This window comes from Choloepus didactylus, chromosome 2 (genome assembly GCF_015220235.1).
Source record: "Choloepus didactylus isolate mChoDid1 chromosome 2, mChoDid1.pri, whole genome shotgun sequence".
NCBI classification, from domain to species: domain Eukaryota; kingdom Metazoa; phylum Chordata; class Mammalia; order Pilosa; family Megalonychidae; genus Choloepus; species Choloepus didactylus.
In genome coordinates, this window is record NC_051308.1 from 43,539,907 (window position 1) to 43,558,808 (window position 18,902).

Consider the following 18,902-nt stretch of genomic DNA (forward strand, 5'->3'; position numbering starts at 1 on the left):
TTATTGTGCCTAAAAATTATAGAAAACATTGCTCCCTTACTGGGTCAGTTTCTACAGAGCACAGATTCTTACTTAGCTTCATGACCTTGGACAATTTACATGGCCCTTCGAGTTTCATTTTCTTTATTTCTAAAAGGGGGCTTTTGTAGCGTAACACTCACCCTATGATTTTGTTTTGAGAATTAATAAGGCATTTGGTCTAAAGCACTTGGCAGGGGGCTGGTATTATTACTGTTATTGTTAATAGCCATTACGAAGTGTCATTGCCGTGTTTAAGAGCCAGACAACCGGAGAACTAAATATACATCCTAGGGCTGTAAACCATGAAACTGATTCCCTGAAAACTGACCAGTACATTGAAGAGTTGGACAGCTTCGAGAGCTAGACCTCAAGTAGCAAACGAATTTGCGTACTAGTTCAAAGAAAGAGAGGATTTGTAAATGAGTTTAATTGCTTTTTTCCTTTATTTGACAAGTATCAAGTTATTTAAAACTGTGGTTGTATTTATGATTAGTATAGAAAGCACAGGCTTTTCAGGACTTGATAATGAAAGAAAAAGATTAATTTTGCTTTCTTTCGATGGATTTTGTTGTGGTTGTTATTGTTGGTTTTAAAATGTTCTTTTCTTTAAATAGTAGGCACTGGCAGGGTCAGGAAGAATTTGGTGAGCCCAAGCAGTCCATTTGGTTATTTGTAGCAAATCTGCTTTAAGATTTGCTGGGATAGATACTTGCAGTGAATGTGCAATTTGTGGTCATTCATTCACCCGACAAATATTTGCTTTTAATCAGGAGACTATCTGTTAATTTCTTCTTTTCTTTTCTTTTTTCTTTCCCTTTTTCATCAATTAGTGAAATATACTACATTTAAAATCTTCTTTGATTCTGAAGACCTGTGTACTCTTTGTGCTAATTGTATAAATTAGGAAATAATTATTCTACCAGAGCTCACTCTGGGGAACCTGGACTTTGTCAAAAGAGAAATTCCAAGTAATGATAGAAAAGAAAGAGGGTAGGAGGTGCTGGAGCTCAGTTTTCTGTACGTTTTTCTTTTCTTTTTCTTTCTACCATCCCCCGCCCCACCCCTTTCTGGACCTTATTGGCTCTTACCAGCAAGAGGGGAGGTAGACATTGGCCTGGGACAGCGGGTTGAAACTGCTAGACTGGCCCTATGTGAACAAAGACGACTGAACAAATGAGATGACTGTAGCCCTTCAAAGGGATTTCTTTGTCTTTACTGTCTTTTCCTTGCTCTCTACAACTATGCTCACACATCCTTAGAACGTTTTAATCATCTGAATGTTTTGATCACACCTACTACAGTGCCTGTCCTTTCAGCTGAGGCCAAATGACTGTTTATCAAATTGAAATGAATTCTAAACTCACCTTGATAAAATATCAAGTTCTCTGATCAAAATTGTAAATCATGAAGTTTACATATCCTCTGTCTTCTGATACCTCTATTGAAGTCTGCCCTTACCTGCTCTGTGAAATTTTTTACCCCCTCCCAAATGTCCTTTATTTCTTAATTCTTATTTAAAAATAATAAAATCCCAGGAAGTGTATCAGTTATTGCCATTTTTCGATTAGATTAGATTAGATAGATAGATATCTTAATTTTAAAAGGATTTGAGTTTTTGTTTGGTTATGAGATTAAGATAATTTATTCTAAGATAGATACACTTCAAACCATCCATCAAACCATCCAACCATCTATGCAGTATTTATTGAGAGCTTCCTCAATACAGGGCATTGTCCTTCACGTTGGGGAGGCAATAGTGAACGATATGGACCAACTCCCGATCCCTTATGGAGCTTGTAGTCTTGTGAGGGCATGCACGTCAGTAAGTGCTATGACATGGCAAAACACTGGATGTTATGGAAGCCTGTTCGAGGGACCCTTGTCCAGTGTAGGGATGCAGGGACTGTGGGCATAGCACTGAAGAAGTAACATCTTCTCTAGGATCTGAAGATTGAGTAGGAATTAACCAAGTGACCGGAGGGATGAAGTATGTACTAGGCTGAGAAAACTGCATGTGCAAATGCTTGGAGGCAAAATTGCTTGTCCTTCTGAAGCAATGAAAGTAATTCTAAAAGGCCAGACAAAAGGGATATGAATAAGGTTGTGACCTTCAGATCCTCATTGACAAATTACTGGGGCAAGAAAATACTGTTATATTAATATATTAGTATATTAGGAAACATATATTAGTATACCTAGTGCCTAGCCAGGTGTAAAAGGGAGTTGATAAATGTTTTCTGGCTGATTCACTGATGAATGAGTATTCAATCTTACATAATGGCTTCCTATTTTATTTCTGCCTTCCAGTATCTTTTGGTATTATTATGGAATGGGTGGACATTTTTTAAAAAAAGGGGGGGGTGGGTAGTTTTAAAAGTAGAACAAGAAGTCAAGAAAAGAGCAGGTAGGGGTTTATAGCCTTCCAAGTTGGTGGACTACCATATGGAAAGGTGGAGATGTTGGGGGGGTGTGTTTGAGTTCACAAGGCTTAATTAAGCTGGTACCTGAAAATTTCCACCTGGAGAAATTAAGTCAATGGAATTGGCTGGCGCCCCTTGGTTAAGCTATAAAGAGGAAATTGGGTATTTGAGGCAAGTCTGAAGTTCACTATTCAGGCCTCAAGTAGCAACAGGCAGCATTCTGCCACTGGAAACTATAGCCTAAGACCATGATAATATTTTCCACTAAAAATCTGGGCACACTTATCTGGCAAAGGTACAAAAAAAAAATTAAATTAGAACTCTAGAATATATGATCATTATAGACATGGATTTTCAATTTGGTGTGATGACCAGTTTTAGTAGAGCTTTTTGGGTGGGAACATATGCTTTAAGGCCAGTTAGATCTTATTTTAAACAGTGGTCTGCTTGGAACTAACAGGGTAACCTTCAACAAGTTTTCTTAACTTCTTTAAGCCTCAGTTTCTTTATCTGAAAATGGGGATAATAATATCTTTCCAGGGGGTATTTAGCTGATTCAATGAAAAAAACCCAATATTTAGTGAATGTTTAGGATCTTTCCTAAGTACTAAATAATGGTATTATTAAAAAGCAAAACAAAACACAGTAATACAGAGCCTAATATGTGGAGATAATCAGACCCTTTGGGGAATATGTAACACCCTGATGTCTTTGACTTTCCAAGTACCCATCAATCCCAGGTCTGTAAATGTGTTTTTGTTCTCAAATTAGCCTTTTATCAGGATTCCCAAACTCACTGATTAGGCTGGCTCTTGGGCGCCAAACTGAAAAAGATTTTGACTTTGTCGGTATTGGGGAAATATTTGTAAAATAGTACAGTCAATAAATAAATATACTATAGACTTTGAGTCGCTTTAAAAATTTGCCCAGGGAGTAAAAAAAAAAAAAAAATTCTGGACACACAATGTTAACTGGGTTTGGTTTAGTATTTGGACAAAGAAATCCCTGCTCTGAACTGAGCAGAGAGATAAGCGCCTTGACTTGCAATAGATTAAGAGACCTGCATTTGGTGAGAACAAACCACGTCTGAGGTGCTCCCTGAGTGCCGCCACATTTAGATTTAAGATTAACTGCAGCCGAATGGTGGAGCGGCTGTTTGTTTTATGAAACAATCGCTAATGACATTAAGCAGACGGAGCCCCTTCCAACATGATTGTTCATTTGCGATAAACTGAGAGAAGCCCACAAGAGAATGAAAAAGAAAACTCATAAGTGCTTCATTTTGAGGCTCTTACCATATTCTGTTGGAGGTGACAATTAATGGAAGTGAAAGGGAATGTAATTCAGAGCACATTTAGATTGAGGGAGGAGGTGAGGCAGCACAGAATCAATATGAATTTGTGTGGCTTTATGTTTATATTAAGGAATTAAGTAATCATAATTTCAGGACAAGTTTTCCAAGAGGATTTTTTGATTTGTTTTGTTTTGTTTTTTAACTACTGTTCATTTGTTCTTTTCTCCTACTCAAACAGCTCCTAGCAGCCTAAAACTGGCGGTATTAGGTATATTAAAAAGAGTGGCATCTATTAGTTCAGTTAGGCATTAGACATTTTCTTTTCAATGTATTTGAAGGCTGATTTTATTTGGGTACAGACATTTAAAATTAAGAGAGCAGAACTGTGTATAGATATCTATGGCTCTGAAGTCTTAATTGCAAATTCAGATAAGGATTAGACAGGACTGCATCTCTCTAGACCAAAGGCATTTGCCAATACCTGAGATAGAACAGTTGTTAGATTCTCAATTTACTAATTCAAGCTTTTGCTTTTGGATTTTTATTGAACTTCCAATATTTTGGTTGAAAACAACACAATTTGCAACAGCATTAAGGGAGTGTATGTGGGTAAAATCTCAAACAATCTTCACTTGCATTTTCATTATTTTGGTCTATCTAAAAATTGAAATGGTGTTTATTTTTTAAAAGTAAATTGTCAAGCCCTTGTTGCAGCATTAAGCTTTTGTTTTATACACAAAGAAATATATTAATGAAAAGTGTTTTAAGTGCTTATTATAGAGATGGTTTGTTTTGAAACATGGGCTTTTTCATAGCAGCTTTGCACTTCATTGTGTACCATGAAAGACATTCTAAGTAGAGGTTGTCAGTCTCCCATCAGAAGTAGAGTACTGCTGGGGAATGGAGCCATTTAGGATGTCACTCAAGCAGGACTAATCTAGAGTAGATATCTTATAAATAACCAGTAACGAAAAAACAAATCATTCCTCTCCCCACCAGAGCAGAGAGAATTACTGCTTAGGAGAAGGAAATCTTTATAATAAAAATTTACAGTTTGAATTAGTGAATTGTTTGGAGCAAAGCATTGCACAAAGTTGCAATTTCAACCTTTAGCTAGGAGTTTGGGAAGCCATGGAAATGCCTTTGTGAGGAATGGGAGTGAGTTTGGGTGGGCTCTTCATATACCTGTGTCTCTCTCCTTGGTCTTGGGGGAGGTGGGTAAATACCCTAGAAATCTACCAGTTGCAAAATATAGGTTTATGGTGATTTTTTGAACTCGCACACATGCTCTTCCTCTTGAACCGCAAATATATTTTGGAAATTAACAATGATGACTATTCGTTGAATAGAAAATTGTCATCGACCTTTAAGGTGCTGGTAAGATATAATGAGAGTATCAAGAAATTATTTTTTTAGCTTTATGTTAGTTCAATTGCCACTATTCACTCCTTAATTTCATGAAATAAATACTGACTTCTTAAGATATTTACAATTTCCCCTAGCTTAGGTAATATTACTTATAACTCCCCTTCCTTTTCTTGTCTTCTTTTAAAGTAGCTGGAGGGACCTATCTCTCAATTCCCAAATGGGGCTTTATCAAGACCCATTCTGAAGCTATCTGTCCCAAAGAGAGAGGAAGAACCAGATTTTCTTGATTCTGATAAGGACCGATTACTTCTTGTAGCTTCTGTTGTGTCCAAGGTGTAGTGATATGCAGAGAAATGACTACAAATGCTTTACTGGTTAAAATGATCTCCTCAATCCCTCCTACCCCAAATCATTCTCTTATTCTAAGAACAAGAAAGGGCATATTTACTGGGTTCTTTGAATCTGTCCATTCTGATATCCTAGAATACATAGGTAAAGAGGGGGAAAACCCATATATATATATATATATAAAATCACTTTTGTGGGGGGGCTCATTTGTGATGGGGTTGGAGGAAGGATGGATTTTATTGAATGCCAGAGTTTTCCACTTTATTGCCTACACAAGCCTGTAAGTTAGATAGAATAGATGCTATCTACATTTTTCAGGTGAGAAAATTAAAGTGCGCTGGCTTCCTTAAGGTCTGGCAGCAAGAAGCTGGATTCATCTAGGGCACATTAGGGTTTGGGCTATGCACATTACTACAGGATCTGAAGCACCTCAGGTTTCTTGGGCAAGTTAGTCTAGGATTCCCTGTAACCCACGGTGGGCCAGTGTCAGGCAGCATCTCTGGAATGCTTTAGTAGGAGCCCATTGTCCAGAAGGAAAGTTACTTATTTAACTAGGACCCTTAGAGTTAGCAGATGCAAATAACCCTGCACATAAGAAGTTGAAAGCTTTTTAACATTGTATGTTGTAAACTAAATCACTAACATAAAATTTCATACGGCTTCTTGCTGGCTCAGGCAGTTGATGGGGTGCACTAAAGAGAGGGGCTTCAGTTCTATAAGCATCTACTGAGAGTCTACACTAACCAAGTCACTTGAGAATCCACAGGATTTGGAGACAAGGTGTGGGGGGTTGACAGCATGGGCCGAGTTAAAGTTCATTCTTCCTTGATGTTTGGGGACCATGAAAAGAAAATATAAGTAAATATGAGTAAAATTCAATTTCAATTCACCAACAAGATATGCTGTTCTATATAATAAAACTATATATGTATATAAAATTAATAATCCAGGATAAGACGGGCTGTTTAAAAGATGCAGTCACTGTTACAATTCATTTAGCCATTTATTTAACCAAATGCTCCCTTTTCATAACATAATATGCAGTACCTGAGGTTTGGGGGCTCTCAGCCGTAGGGTTCTGATGTGGCTGGAATAAAGACAAACTATGACTTGAAATCTTCAATTTAATTTCTGCTTTAAAGGTGAGTCATGGAATTTGCTACCACTCTGACAGTCTGATATTTAATATAAAACCACAATTTAGGAAGTTATAAAACATCAAAAAGTCACCAATTTTCTGATTTGGAAAAAGTAAAGCCAAATTTTATTAAGACTGTCTTATCTCATTCAGAAAAGAATAGTAAAGGAGATAAAGACATGCATTGCTTTGGAACCCATAAAATACCCTTTATGCAGTTCCTTTCTCTTTATTGTTCTTTGTTTGTGTGTACACGAATACCTGAAGTATATAAACAAAAAAGCCTTACTGCCTTCTTCCATATTCTGTCGTAACCTTCTTCTTTTAAGGAAGCCTGGTTACACATTAGCAAACTTGATGTCCCTGTCAACGTCTTGAAATATTTGTTGAATGAATGGATGGATGCATTCCCCATCTGTGTAGTCAGTTCTCAATTATCCATTATAATGGAGTTGAAATAGGAAAGGAATGTTTGAGAGTGAAATCCACAAATCATTGAGAAAGTTCACATGAGCCATTACATGCAAAGTTTCCTACCAAATCTTTTACCCAATTTGATTAAAATGTGGCAGAAATAGCTGTATCTGAGTTCTTTCTCTTTTGCCTGGCTCTACTGATGCTCTGACTTAGATATTAAGGAATAAAATCCCAAGTATCTAGATAGAGCCCAGAAGCTGAATAACTATCTCCGAATAATCACAGCAATAGGTTAGGCCTTATTTATTGTACCTATTATACTTCTGAGGATTTTTTTAGAGTTGTTGGTAAATCTGAACTAAGGGAGCAGAAGGAAGGATACATCCAAAAGGATGCTGAACAATGAAAGTTGACTGTCGTCTTTTCAAGGGGAAGAGGGAAAAACACAATTGAAATGTCTAGGGAGTACTGGAAAGACACGGGGCTCTAGAGTAAAGTTTGAGGAAAAATGTTTGTCTGTTTTTTTGTAAAAATGAATCCTAAGTTAGGACTGTAGTGTGTGTGTGTGTGTGAGAGAGAGAGAGAGAGAGAGTGTCTGTGTCTGTAGTTTCCGTCTGTGAATGTATTTTCTGGAGGAAAGGGTTGGGATCCCCTAGGCTCCTTGGAGAAATGAATAGGCTAGTTCAAGGTCACATTAATTCTTGGACTTGTGTTTCAGAATATTTGGAATAAAATTATTTTTTTCCTTCCCTTTGAAAATGTCTAGCTGCTTCTCATTAAGTTACTTTTTAAAGCTCTTATGGTTTAGGAGGAAAAAAGTGGCAGTAAAATCAGCAAGGTTTCTGACTTAAGGCCTGCGAGCAACGATGGTAGGATAACCAAATGCCACGCGGAGTTGATAGCACCGAGTGGAGTCACGGCTGAGCAGCACAAGCCCAGGAAGCCCAGCTTTATGTTGCATGCAAGATCACTGGTGACTGATTTTATTTCTGCTTTGAAGAAAATATAGACAATACATACACACCTAGTCTTCTCTCTTACCACTCCCCACCCCCACTTTTCTGTGATATTTGAACCTGAGCTTCCTTATACTTGAATATGAAGTTAGAATGCATAATCTTTAGTATCTCCAAGTAGCCTTTGTTTTTATGCCAGGAACTTCTGTATGCTCTATCTTTATCTAGACTCTACCTATAGCCTTTGTAGAAGGACTATCCTACATGTATCTAAGAACATACATACTGTAAGAGATCACAAATATAAAACAAGCAGAAAGCAAAAATGAACCTCTGAGACCATTTTTTTGAAGGAACGTAGATTTGAGATAAAAGGAAATCTGTAAGTAGTTGTAGTAGCAGTAGTTTGTTGATTTCCTTTAATGGTATTTTCTCTCTTCTTTTTTTGAAGGTGGGTGTGGTGATAGTCAATAGGGACTATTCAAATACCCTTTGGTAGTTTTTCTTTGCCATGTCTCATAAATGCCAACCTTCTTTGATATGAGGACCAACAGAGTTTGATATCACAGGCCAGGAAAAAGTCTCTGAGCATTAATTGAAAGTATCCAGTTGAATTGGCACGCCTCTGTAAATAAGTAAGCATACCCGTAAGCACTAGTATGCAGTTTTAAGCTCTTAATACAAGAAATATGTTTATGCATACATAGGACCTTCTAATAATACTATGGTAGATATATAGGATCCTTTAACTTCAGTTGTCATTTGCCCATGCTAATTGATAATGCCCTTCAGGTTATGAAAACAGCCAAGTCAAATATATTTTATCCATTGACGTAAGTGAGACATCATCCTGAAGTAAACTTCCCCTGGTTTCTAATTGTGCCCTCCTTTTATTTTCAATCTTGAGAGAAAAATACAGTTTAGTAAGAAGGCAGCAGAATATTCTCATCGGAACAATTATATTCTATGCACTGTAACAATTTTACTCTTTTAATTCTCTCAACAACCCAGTGAAGAAGGTACTGTTATAAACCTGTTTAGTAGGGGAAGAAACTGAAGCACAGATAGCTAATAAGAGGCATAGATGGGACTCACACGCTGATTCCAGAATCCATGCTTTGGATCACTATGCTATACTGCTCCTGAAAATCTATAATGGAAAGATATGTAGATAGGAAGAAATATGAAAGACTACGGTAATTAGTAAATCTCATCATACTGAATCCATGCTGGACTAAACAGCACTTTGATTTGGCCATTTTTAGTTTTTAGGAACAGCAGTTCTTTCTTAAGAGAATAGGTTCTCTGGCGGCATATTCTGAACTGCTTGCCAGAGGTAAAGAGGGGTGTGTTTCTCCTGTTTGCTTCAAAACAAAAACAAAAACAAAAACATAAAGGTGAAGAATTTGTTCCTGTCTGGCATTTTATCAACTTCACCAGAAAGTTTTATTTTTCCCCCTAAAGGCAGCTGGGATGAATTGTTGCAAAACACCTACCTGTTCAATAAGAAAATCCATTCTCTCCTGCCACATGCACCTGTAACTTCCACTGATAGAACCTTTCAGAAAATGGAAATGGAATGTATGTGAATTTTCTTACTCTGAGAGAAAATGGGGGGGAGGGTGGGAAGAGAGAGAGAGAGAGGCTGTTTGCTCTCTTGCTATTGAAACAAAGAACAAATCCTGCTTTCTTTCCCTTTCTTGATTCTTAAAAACCACTTAAAAATAAAACACAGCTTTTATTCCTCAGTTTCCCCATCTGTTAAATGGGAATATAGCCTTTCTAAGTGCCTGGATATTCTAGGGTTAAAAGGCCAGGTGAGCTTGCAATGAAAATACATTATCAGTTTTCTTTGAGCATTGCGGCTGAGAGCTCCTTTAAGGAACCAAGCCACAGAGCAAAGATGATGGCCTTTATCTTGTAGGGAGTGGACGGCCAGATGGCAGAGCCCCCTTCTACATAATGACTCTCACTCTGGTGGTTTGTAATTTATGAAGTAGCCTTCTAATGGAAGGCACTGTTGGCTGCTGGAGAGCTCTGCCCCAGCATGGAAACAGCTTATAACAAAAATAGCAACTTAATTTCCTTCTGTAAGATCAGAAGTGTTCAAAATACAAGAAAGATGAACAAAGAAAGTTCTGGCTTTTATTTCAGAAATGTTGAGAAAAGTATATATTGGATAGGTTTATCTAGGGAGAACTTTTTCCTTGACTTTCTAAAGGGAAAGACAACAAGCACTTAACCGCACTCATCATGTGGGTCTTTGGGATCCATTGGTGGCTCCCAGACCCCGATTCCTAGTCATTGCAGGGAAAAAAGTCCAAAGAATAGAGAGTGCAGGGGCAGGCAGAGAAGGGGTGGATGAAAGGAACAGGAGAGAAACAATGAAGGGGTTTGCACAGCTGGGCCAAGGCAAAATCCCCCCACCAAATGTCAGCAGTTGCCCTTTCCACTCCAAATCATAGACATCAAAGAGGCATTGGGGAAAAAACGGCATTGGAGGAATTTCTCTAATTTCCATAGAATAAACTTTAAAATATTAGAAGTATAATGAATATAGTGATAATTCTGCCACCTCTTCTCACATGCCCTAAGATTTTGCCCTTTCTTCTCTTTTCCTGGAGCAAAAACTCCTATTATTTGAGATTTCAGTTCTTTTTCTAATATGACAGCAGCCTTGCTAATGTAGCTATAGCTGCAGTCATAATTTCCAAAGAACTTTGCTTCATTTAGAGACATGCACTGCCCCATTTTCTCTTAAGCGTGCAAGGAGACTAAGAATAACCCATCCACTACTTGGTGTTGGGTACATTTCAATCTGGCATGCCAAAATTCCCAACTCCAGGGTGAGAAATAAATCTGTTTCTTTGAATAGCAATGAGAAAGATGGGTAAGCATTTTAAAAGGGTAGATGATGAGAGCAGGTAGCAGTGCTAAATGGGATTTTATATTCTTATGAACCATTCAGTGTAAAATGATAAAGTGTTTTCTGATTAAGTGATTTTAACTTTTATGGTAAGAAAATGGTTAAACACAGAGCACTCTTCTAAGTTATTTTATATGAATGCTTTTCTTCTTTACTGAAAGCACATCAGGGAAATGGATGATGCATCTCATTTGATTCAAGTGGAACAGTTTAAATTGTTATGGCTTTGAGTTTAAAAAAAATAGCTCTCTTTGGTGAAGAGCTATATCTATAGTATGTTCTTCTGCAGATAGTGGCCTGGTACCCATCAGTTTTTGATACTTGATAGCCACTATGTCACTGGACAGTAGACTGTTGGGACATATATTAAAGAGGAATGGCACATGGACTTTCATTTTTTAAGCCAAGATGCTATCATTAGCATGATCTCTGAGTTAACTGCATTTCAACGGGGTTAAGAAGAAGAGCATTAAGGTAAGAAGAAATGCTTTGAGGACAGCTATTCATAATCAGAAAAGCCAGGAGATATTAAACAGAGATCACAAGCTATTTCCAAATAACAGCTTTTTGAAGCAATGCCTTGAAAACTGGAAGTAGAATAGAGACTAATAGAAAAAGAATAAAAGCACCTTTCTTAGAAGGAGAGAAAGAATGTCTTCAGCAAATGGATTGTGGTACCGATAGGTAGACGAGCTGGAAGGCAAGCCACAAGTAAAGAACAATTTTGTTCTCTCTGAGGTGATGTGTCTGCCAGATTAGAAGCATCAGTGCCCTCTGTTGTTCACAGGAGAACTGCAAAATGAGAACCACAAAACTGCCTGAGAACAGGCCAGGCATTTTTTTTTTTACTTTGTAAACAGACCTCTCTGCAAAGTATGATTGAGGATAATCAGAAAAGTTAAGAAGAAGGAAGGGAGAAAGAGACAGGGGAAGAGATTGATTTGTGATCATTGCCTTATCTGAGCACTAACATTGTCCAAGTGTTTAAAACATGAAATGTATTAAATATGCTTGTTCTTGTCTAGCTGTTTGAGTTTATTAATATATGTAGTACTGCCCAGAAGAAAGGTGATGCTTCAATTTAATAATGATGAAGGCAAGGTTAATGATGGAAAAACAAGTTCTCTGATTGGCTTCTTTATATTTCCTTTTTGTTTGGTAAACCTGTATGTACACATCAGCATTTAATTAACTTTGGCAGGAAAATGCTGATGTCAATATCCAGTTTGTTTCCTTGCATAATATATATTTTTCAGTAGTGATTTTTATCCATTATTGGTATGGAAAATGTAGGCATTGGAAACTTTTTTCTAAATTAAATAACATTTTTACTAAATTAAAGATTACTGCAAGAATGACAACTTCATTTAAGTGGATCATTGGGAATTACATTAAACAGCTGCTGTTAAACAGCTGACAACAAAGGAGACCATTTTGGTCTCTGCAGCATGGGGAATCTAGCAGGGCGCTCCCAGCATGATGTTATGAAGAACACATTGTGCTCCCATAGACCAACACACAGTGTACTCCCCATCGTGCTTGTTGCCAAACACTGGCTTCCTAATCACTTTGTATTCAGTCAGAGATCCAGGAAGTCCAAATCCAGCCAGACAAATGCAGAACAGCTTAGCAGAAGCAGCTTTAACAGGTGCCGTTGGTAAGGTCTTAGGGAACCTGAGAGACAAGACAAACAGTGGGAACACTGGGCAGCAGCATGTTTGCCCCAGTGCACAGGATGACACCAGTCACTGAACCCAGCCACAGAGGCTGAGTAATCGATCCTTAAGCAATGGCATAACAGGTGCCTACCTATTTCAAGAATAGGCAACTGAAGAATGCCACAGTATAAGCATTGAACCAATTGGACGGGGCACTATCTTGTTCTGTCCTTGTCTGCAAGGATATATGATGCACCCCAGCAGATCACATTCATATACCATGTCTCGTCATCATTTCTAGTTTGCAAGATCCACTTCATTCAGTCGTGGATTTACTCTCCTTGGCACTCTCTGGACCACCTGCCTCGTAATAACACTTGATTCAAGGGAGTTTGAAAAGTCGGCTGACCCTACAAAATCCTTTCAAATCCAACCACTTGTAAGTACAGGAACTACTTATATTCCCCATAAGGCATAGAAATTTTAAATTAGCAAAAAGTTCATGAACTTTGTTTACTTGGAGCAAGCACTAGAGAAAAACTGGAAGGATCCTGTGTGTTCAGATAGAGCACATTACAGAAGAAGTGCGAAAAGTCTGCATTAAGGTGGAAAACAGTTTATAAATAGTTCTATTAATCTTCAGGTTCATGGTTGGGAACTGATAGTAAAATGAATGAATGAATGAATGAATAAAAAGAGAGTGAAGTAAGGCCACATTTTAAGTTCTTTGAAAATTACCATCAAATTGTTTGCTTCTGCAATTGGGAAAACATTTGACTCGTGTGTGTGTTCCTTATTCTGCTAAAACTGGATAAAAAGTGGGATTGCCATCAGAATACAGTAGTTCAGCATGCCATATGCAAGGTCTTGTCCATTCTTTTGCTGTCCTGGGAATATGGATTAAAACACGTGATACACGTAACCCATTCTGAGCAGGGCGTGATCAAAGATGTACATTTACAGGTTGAGAGTCTGTTCCTTATGACGGATTTCAGCTTTATCTTCTGCTTCAAAAAGGCTCTTGTTATCTAAACTATATTTGTAGACCAGTAATCATATCCCAATATAGTCTTATCTGAACACTCTCATTTAAGAATTTTTTTAAGAATAATGACCCTATTTCAGTAATTTCTTATTATGAGTGCACTTTACTAACACCATAGAATTAATCATTATACAATCCCTTTGCTAGTTCAGTTGCAGGAAACCTGGGCAAAACAGAGTTGAAGTAATAGCAGTATTACATACAAAATAAGGGTCAAAGTTTATTGGCATCTACTCATTAAGAATACACTTTTATGACCTCCTCAGCATTGGTGTTCCCTGACTTGTATCAAATATCATTTTCATAGATTAATAATAGTTTGGGGTTTGAATAAGATCTCAGTATAAATTAGTCTATTTTTCTCATGATAAGGTCAATAAATTGATGCTTAAAGAGATTAAAGTAATTTGCCCAAGGCCACACAAATTGATAATAGGAGGACCAGGATTGTATAGAGGCTACCCATAGATATTTTGGTATTAAGTGTTAAGTTTGACAAAATCATAATATCTACTTTAGTGTGTTTTAGAAGGAAAAACAATGATCGTGCCCCATACATCCAGTTCTTCTGCATTCCTGGATCAGGGATATCTGGAGAAATCAGAGAGAAACTCTACTGGTGGAAGTGGGGTGGGGTGAGGGAAAGGGATTCAGTATTTCATGATATTGTTGTGATGATCTAAAAGAGCTGTGCAGAGGAACAGAGCTGTATGAATGATCTCGTGAGGGACCAGCACCTGGGAGAAAAAGGTACATTAACACTGCCATTATTTTTATCGCATAGATGGCCACAGGGTTAGGAGGAAGAGTGAAGGGGTGCTAAAACAGAGAAAGGAAGCCAGCTAGGAAAGGTGTAATTACTTCGGAGTTTGTCTCTGCCACTTATCGGTTGATATGTTCCAAGGCAATTTAAATAACCTCTGAGTTTTTGTTTCAGAATCTATAAAACTAAAAACTAACAATATTTATTTCACAAGTAGGTAAAAGGACTAAATGAGATTACATGTGTACAAAGCACTTGGGAAGCTTTAAAATGATATGTTTGTGCTAAAAATTAATAAAATGAAACAAGTGGGCTTATAAAAATGCATCAATTCTATTAAGCCCCTTTTATGGTCCTTAGATGAGGTTTCCTTTGCTAAGTCATATGATAATCACTGATAGTAATCCAAGGACTTTTGAATATGTCAAAGACAAAAAAATTAAATTAGGCTGTTCCAAGGAAAATGTTCAGAACTTCATGCAAACAAGTATGACACGAAACAAGGCAGAACTGTGTGCGTGCATATACATGTGTGCATGTGTGTCCGTCGTGCACATGGGCTTCATTTATTTGGTGATTAAGCAGTTTTTGGAATTAGGAACCAATCTTTGTTTACTTAGCATTTCATGACCCTCTAAGATCACCAAGTTAGGGGAGGAAGAATCAGTGGATATTTTCAGTCTTTCATCAGAAGTTTGCCTGTTATATATTTTACACAGGTCCAGTATCATCTATGGAATATTTAAAAAAATGGTGTAATATTCCAAGTGATACCTTTACAAATGAATAAACCTGTCAGCCTTTTCAAATTTGATACAAATTTTGTTCTATTATCAAGCAAGAAAAAATGCTATAAAGATTAGGAACTCTAAGAACTCTTTTAAAAGTTGGCTTTAATACTTCTGCAATTTGCAGTTACATGAAAAGCATACTATTTGGGACATAAAACACTGTACACATGAAATTAATATTTTGTCTATTAGAGTATGTTGCCTGTAAGTATAAATGTTTGATCAGTTTAGTATTATTTTTCTTTTGCTCACTCTAGCCTTGACCTACCTTTCCTTTCTCCCATCCTGGAAAAGAAAGTGTTGGAACAGAAAGAGCACAGCCTCTGGCAGTCGACAGTCTTGGTGTCCTAGCCTGGTTCTCTCACTTTCTTACATAAGTTAAACCAGAGCTTCATTTCCATCTTCTCAGGTCTTCATAAAATGGGAATTGTCATCATTATGGTATCCCCTTTATATATTATTAAGCTTAAATTAGATAATTGCACAATAAAAACGGCAATTATTTTTACCTCGTTGAGCTTTTTTTCAGGTTAAACAAGATAAATGTACAGTTATCCCTTCCACATCGTGACTTGCCCCATTGCGGTTTTGCTGTACCACAGGTCAGCATAAGACATTAAATGGGAATTTGGGGGGAGTTTTGCAGAAGCTGCAAACACACGAAGGCCAGCCAACAACAACACACAAAGGCTACAAATGTAGAGCGATCTTGAGAAGTTCGGTAAAAAAAAGTTTAGCTGATGCAATGTAAAAGTAATGAGAGAGGCAACATCTGCTGATCAATCCAGAGGCAGCGGGGGAGTCTTCTGAAACTCTGAAAAAAAAAATCTTACATGGATTTTCCAGATTGTGGGGTGCAGTGCCCCTCACCCCCATGAAGTGGAAGGGATAACCGTACATATAAAGCATACAGCACGTTGCCTGAGACAAAGTGGGTGCTCAGCAACCATTTTCCATTTCTCTTTGACATAAACCCTACAGCCTGTATAAAATAATCCTACTAAAGCCACCTTATATTTGTATATTTCTTTATAGTTTACAGAACGAGTTTAACCCATACGTAATTTCTCTATACAGGAAGATGGAATTATAAATATAAATCACCTTAATACAATTTAAAAATAATAACCACCCTTTCTTAAGTATGTCTTTTAGAGATGAGTAAATTTAGTATAGAGAGGTTAAGAAACTTTCCCAAGGACAAACACCTAGTAAGGGGTAGACCCGACATGGACACTTGGGCCAACTCCTGAGCAGTCTGCTATCTAGTCTGTGGTAACTAAGTGTTGGGAATATGGAGGGAGATACCTGAAAAAGGAATAATTGAGGGAAAACCTCAGCATTCAACTCAAGAGGGTAGAGATTCCTGTGCCTAGCCCTGGGTAAAATACTTCTTTAGTAAATGAAAGAAAGAGAAGAAAAATTCAAATGAAGATGGGAAAATTCAGGGAGTATTATCTTTAGTAGATATGTCTCTAAATGACACCTGGTTATTCAAGGAAAATTGAGGCCCTGTGCTGAGTCTTCTGGCAACTCAGTCAGCAATTTCTTGAGGAACTTTTAGATTCCCTTTTTGACCCTAGCAAAGTAGGTTGCAAGCTCTGATAAATAGAGCAGAAACAGAGATATTTGCTAATATGAAACTTATATTAAAACCTGCTCAGAGAACTACAGAAAAATATATTTGCCTGATCTCACCAGGGGAGCAAAACAAATGGGTACTAGAGAAAACCTAGTCAAATGACATCAGATAGGCTGATGTAGCTACAGTGGCAATGGGCCAGCAATATTGCTAGAACAGATGGAAGATGGGACACATTTGTAGCCAAAAAGAGACTGCTCATAGGTAACACAGCATGCATTGCCAGAAATAAAGATGGTGAGATGTGGAAATAACCTTTATAAGTCCTATGTGTGTTCATTTCTTAAACTCTGTTTTTTAATTGTTGTATGTATTTTGAAAGTCTTTGACTGAAATCTGAGGACTCTTGCTACTGTTGAACCTCTGCTTTCAGGATGTGTTGGAAAGGTGTGTATCTGTGTGTCTGTGTGTGCTTGCGTGCATATATGCATGCACACCCAAAATGCACAGTACTAGACTCAGATGAGATAGATTTGATTAAAACAGCAAATGAGTTATGCTGTGACTGTTGACGGTTATAAAGTTGATGCTTAATTTACTTTCTGGGCAAAGGATGTGGGCTTGCATCTTCCCTTGTTTGTAAATATTGTATTTAGCACTTAGTGCAGTGTTAAAACAATGTGATAAATGCTTGCCAAATATAGTCTAAATAAATAAATTGATTTGATTCCATTTATTTCCATTTGTCCAGACATAAAGTAGAGGAGACTTCAGTGTATTTCTTCCTGCTTCAGGGTTCCTTATCCACCTGAGATTGACCTCTTTACCTTTGTTTCCTAACAGCACTTTTGCAAACCTTCCAATCAGCACCTCTCTACTCAACACTTAGTCAAAAAGAGGGATGCAGCAGATAAATGAATAGAACCATATTCCATGTGGCTGGATGTTCAGAGGAATTGCAAATGAAGGAAGATCAGGTACCTAAGGGCAGTAAATATACTGGTTAGGAGCAATGGTTAAGTGTCCCGTGAGAAAGGTTAGAATTCTTTCTATGAGCTACCCATTATGTGACTTGGAGTAAGATATCAAGCCTCAGTTTCCTAATCAGTAAAATTGGAATATTAAGGTTATAAGGTTCACATAAACTGAAGTTCTGTAAAATGTTTAGCACAGTGCTAGCACATTGTAAACTCTAAATACTTAGCAACATTGACCATGGTGATGAAATAACGATCATGATGATATTAATGACTATGACAATAACAATGGTGGTGATGATGGCAATGATGCTGATGATAGTGAGAGCACTTAACTTAGTGGCTAGTTGCTTGCTAGGCAAACTCTTAAAAGAGGAATCATGCCTACATCTGTTTTCTAGTTTATGTTTCTGGGTCTAAGTTTTCCTCCAAATATACTCTTAGTTTTTGGAAGACTTAAAACCAGCTCTTGAGATTAAATTACACTGAAGACAAACAACTTGATAATTTTAATATAAGGAACTTTCTGAATTCTGTACGGCAGCCAGAAAAATGGTTTTAATAGTGAGATTTTTGTTTCTAGATTCTCTCTGTGATGCTAAGAGTCACTTTGAGGATGGTGTATTACTTTATTGCAGCCACCTTGGCACACTGTCCTACCACTGACGGCAAATGAATAGATTATGCCTAATGTTGTTACTTTTGTTCTCTACTCAACTGCTTTTCTTATATTTAGCAAATTTTGCAAAGGGGCAAATTGTCTTTGTTGCTACTGTTCCAAAGGCATATCTTCTTGGGTTTTAAAACACACTTTTTTATACAAAGAACCTGTAGTACAGCTAGCAGCCCCATTCCATTGGTCTCTAATGACTATCATGGTGAAGCAATGACTGACAGAAGGAGGAATTCACTCCATTAAGCAAATATACTGGAGGCTCCATACCTTGTTGGAGTTAAGGATTCAATCTTTAACAACTGAAACAAATTTGAAAGATGCTGCACTTCTCATTTTATGAATGCTACATTTACTTTGCATTTATCAGGGAAGGTAGACCCTTCTATTTTTTGAGGTAAAATCTTCCTAAACTGTAACTGAGGTTTTTCTAGGAGAGTCCAACACCAGAGGGCGATGTGAATACAACATTTCAAGTAGTTTTTACATTCAGTTTATTTTTGGTGTGTAAACAAAATAAGCATA

At 37.4% G+C, this 18,902-nt stretch overlaps 1 protein-coding gene across 8 annotated transcripts in view; it reads left to right on the plus strand.

Annotated features, from left to right (window-relative positions):
- ESRRG (estrogen related receptor gamma) overlaps positions 1-18,902 on the plus strand; it is a 654,513-nt gene that overhangs the window by 366,354 nt on the left and 269,257 nt on the right. The window contains exon 3 of one of the 8 annotated variants that reach the window (XM_037823739.1): positions 12,848-12,985. The exons of 6 other annotated variants lie outside the window; for them this stretch is intronic. The gene's annotated coding sequence lies outside the window, so the exon portion shown is untranslated. Of the gene's footprint in view, positions 1-12,847; positions 12,986-17,570; positions 17,705-18,902 lie in introns of all 8 variants that reach the window. One more of the 8 variants, XM_037823738.1, reaches the window with a different exon arrangement.